The 3,945-nt window shown below is 53.9% G+C and overlaps 1 protein-coding gene across 1 annotated transcript in view; it reads left to right on the forward strand.

The window, feature by feature from the left end:
- Positions 1-12: 12 nt before the first annotated feature.
- Positions 13-3,945, forward strand: part of SCAMP5 (secretory carrier membrane protein 5) — a 20,459-nt gene continuing 16,526 nt past the window's right edge. The window contains exons 1-2 of the mRNA XM_004687580.2: positions 13-81; positions 2,713-2,809. The gene's annotated coding sequence lies outside the window, so the exon portion shown is untranslated. The remainder of the gene's footprint in view (positions 82-2,712; positions 2,810-3,945) is intronic.

Here is a 3,945-nt window from a genome sequence, read left to right on the forward strand (position 1 = left end):
CCGCCGCCGGCTCCGCGCCGCATCGCTGGGTGCAGCGCAGCGCAGAGCCGCGGCCCTTCGGCAGCCGAGCAACAGCGGCAGGTGAGTCCCGGACCTGAACGCTTGGAGAAGGGCTTTGCTGGGAAGCTGGATGCAGGGTGAGAGGGGGTCACCCCCCTTCCAGCCTTGTACCCCCTACGCTTCCCCTTTGGATGCATAGGGCAGGCCGAAGTGCTGTGGAGATGGGGAGTCGAGGTGACCTTACCTGTTCGCGGCTGGAGAAGAGCGCCTGGCCTTCCCAGAGCCCCCAGCTCCCATTGCCCCCCTCCTTGGCTCCTGTAGAGGAAACCCGGGTCTTAGGTGACGTCAGACCCTAGATTCTGCAGACTGGGCCTTGGGCCCTCCATCACCCCTTCCCCCAGCTCCACCTGGCGTTCCCTGGAAACCGGCCTCCTCCTCCCCGATGGCCCACGCGGCTAGGATGGGGGCGGCCGGGGATGGGGGCGACTGGAGTCGAGGTGGCTGTGGCTTCCTTTGAGTCCTTCCTCCCATGAGGCACCTGCAGGTGGACCCAGGTTGCACTCCTCCCTCGCCTCCTCGGGCGCCGACCTTTGGACGCAGGTCTGAGCCACCTCAGTGGTGCGGGGGATGGGTGCCTTGGCTTGAGCCTGGGCTCCGACGGGGCTTCAGGGTGATGAGTTAGGGGCGCCGGATGTAGCTCATTTTTGTGCTGGCAGGAGTCGGTCACGAGGATGGGGGTGAGGTGTTTGGGTGCCCATCCCTATATCTGCTTCTGGGAGCTTCTGGTCCTTGGTTTGGAGGAGCCAAGTAGAGACTGAGATTGAGAATTCGCCATCTCAGGCGGTTGAAACCGGTAATGCCCAGGCTCTAGGTTGGGAAGTCAGCGAGGTTAATCATACTTTTCCAGAGACACAAGGGAAGGGAGGAGAAAACCAGGGAATAGGAGACTTCCTGGAACGGATGAAATTTAAGTGGGAAGAGAGGTGAGAGAGGGCATCCCAGTACCATGGCCAAAGAAGAGGAGCAGGGAATTAAGCACAGCTGGTGGGGTACATCGCCAGCCAGCCCAATCCTGTGACTGCTCCTGGGGTGGGGGTTCTGGAGAATTTTGTAGTCTGTGCACTACCTGTTCTGCCTCCACTGAGGAGGGCACTGCAGGAAGAAGCTGGTTCTGACAGGGGCATGACTGGCTGGCAGAGAGGTTTTGTTTGGAGCTACACCAGTCTTGTTGAGAATTGATGGGGACCTGTAAGCTGAAGGCCGTCTCTAGAACAGAGTGGTCTGCCTCTGATGAATGGGCCCAAGGATAGTGCAGTAAACCCTGGGAGAGCCAGGGGAGTCCTGCAGGGGAGCTCTGGATGGGCCCTTGGGCTCTGTAGCTGTTTCTTTAACCCTTTACCTGGCTGGCTTGCTGGCCAAAGTTGATTCCTCTCTCTGGGTAGCTCTTTGCCAGCACCTTTCTCTAGGGATGAAATAATAGGATTAAGTATTGACCTCCCTTGAGGAAGCTTGTTCTAGTTTAGAGCCTCCCTCCTGGTTCTTCTCTTCCTTTTCCTTTCCTCTCCCCTCCCCCTGCCTCCTTCTCTGTCTTCCCGACTCTACCCCTTCCTTCCCCACAGCATTTCCTCACTGACTGCACTTCCTTCCTTACTCCCAGCCTAGAGTCTCTGAAGGGTTCCAGGAGGAAGTGTGGTACAGCAGGGTTGACAGAAGCTTAGCCTGACTGGGGGAGCACATCAGTTGCTCCACTCCCACCCCTTGGGAGGGTGTCCAGGTTTTAAGTAGGAATGTGGATTGACTGTGCTCTGTACCTTGCCCTGTGCTGGGAATCTCCTAGAAGCCCCATCTATAAGGATGTGAAGAAGAGACTGGATGAAAAAGAGTGAGCACTTGATGCCCAGTAACTGCAGAATGTAAGCAGTGGGGTGCAAAGCACAGATGTCTGGAAAGGCTTCCCACAAAAAGTACTCTGAGAAAACAGGACTTAGAGGAGCTGATAGGGTATAGTTTAGGGACACTGGAAATAGATGGGTGTCTAGCCCTGGCGACCTGCATGAATCTGGGTTGTATGGGAAGCCGGTCAGCCCATGGTAGAGAAGCAGGGTGGCAGTGAGGGAGGTCTGTATCTGATTGACACAAGGCCTTGCATACTAAACACAGGATCAGTAGGGTCTACTGGAGAGTCGTTGTCAGGCCAGCCATAGCAGTGCCTGGGGAGTGCTGCTTTGTGAGGAGGATTCATAGTTCGGGGACTTCAGGGCTGGGGAATGAGATACAGTGACAAGAGATAGAGCAGAGGGGGAACTTCCATGTTGGCAGACATGCTCTGGGCAGGCAGGAAAAAGATGACCATGTTTATGCTTTAGGATGAGAGGCTAAACAGGGGAGGAGAGAGGGCGAGTGAGCAGGGACCTAAAACTAGCTTCAGCTCCCTGGCTTGATCTGAGGCCAGGTTGGGCTTCTTTCTCTTTGCTGTGAACCTCTCACTCGCTCCACTGTGGGCACTTTTGTACCCCCAGTTTCACTGCAAGAAATGGAATGCATTATAGTCTGGATTTTTGAATACAATTCAGGTAGCATTAGTTATCAGATAGCTAAGGAGAGGTCCTTAGGCTTATTATCTTTGGGGAGAAGTTTAGCACCTCCTAAACTCCCCAGCACTCTGCAATACTCTCAATTAGGGAACAAATTACTATTTCTTCCATTTTGCAGTCTAAGAATGTTGGGCTGAAGAAGCCAATTACCAACCCCGCCTCACACCCCAGTAGTATACTGGCTTACCCTGAAATAAGGTCAGAGTTGAAATAAGGTGAGTCCCCCTGGGAGTCCCCCTGCAGCAACCCCCCCCCCCCACATCCCCCAAGGCCAGCTTCCCTCTGGGCTATCTTCATATGCAGACCGCACAGTCCTTCCTTGTGCTCTGGCCCTGAGCTCCAATTTCTACTCGTCCATCCTTTGCTACACTGACTTCTCTGTAACTGTGGGTACAAATTTGGGACACAGCCTGGTACCAGGGCAGGGATCAGACTGGAGCCAGGAATCGAGTCTTTTTCTTTGAGGCTCCTACAATCTACTGTCTACCTGGCTTCCCATCCTTGTTATTCTGGAGGACTTTAGTGCTGTACCACAGGCTTCTACTCTCCATCCCAGTCTCACGGAGGCAATGCCTTCCTCAGCCATCCTTTCTACCAGCCATGCCTAACTGGTCATCACTGGCCTGCGGCCATCTCTGAAATCTTAAACTCCAATATCCTTTTCTCTCTGACAATAGCCCAATTTTTATTTTACCTGTTTGTGATCTCAAGGAGATCTCTAGTTTCTTGCCACCTCCATTTTCTCTGTCTCACGAACATCAAACATCGCATTTTTTGAGTCCTTCCTGGACTGCATGGTCCAGTATTTTAACCACTTTCTGGCCCATGCCCTCACTTTGCCTGTGTGTCCCACCCCCTCCCACTGGGGAATTCTGCACTCAGAATGTGGAGGGCTTCTGGGCCAGCACCTACCAGGCTGTCTGGTTCTGCTTTTATGTGGAGTCTTCAGTCTCACCTGTTCCTCCATCGCGTCTAGAGACCCTCTGTTCCCATCTGCTCCCCATTCCATTCCATGGGAGGAATATTCCAAACTGGGCCCTTTTCTAAAGGCCTTTGCTCACAAAGAGGGTGGTTGGAGGTCTGTGTGTGTCTGTGTGTGTGGATGTACGCTCATGCTCGTGTGCGCTGGCAGGGCTGGGGATGGGGGGTGGTGATCATTGAAACTACACTGAAGTTTCTCCACTTTTCAATTCCTCCTAAAAGGAGGGCTCATCATCTCATGTGCCTCTCCATTGTGGGGGCCGGCTCCACCTGTCTTCTGAGGTACCAGTGCCCATCAGCTGATCTGCTTCTTCTTTGTTCCTTAGAACGGCCCGCAGGAGAAAACCAGGGAATAGGAGACTTCCTGGAA

Source organism: Condylura cristata, unplaced genomic scaffold, assembly GCF_000260355.1.
Source record: "Condylura cristata isolate star-nosed mole 26May11 unplaced genomic scaffold, ConCri1.0 scaffold00023, whole genome shotgun sequence".
NCBI lineage: Eukaryota > Metazoa > Chordata > Mammalia > Eulipotyphla > Talpidae > Condylura > Condylura cristata.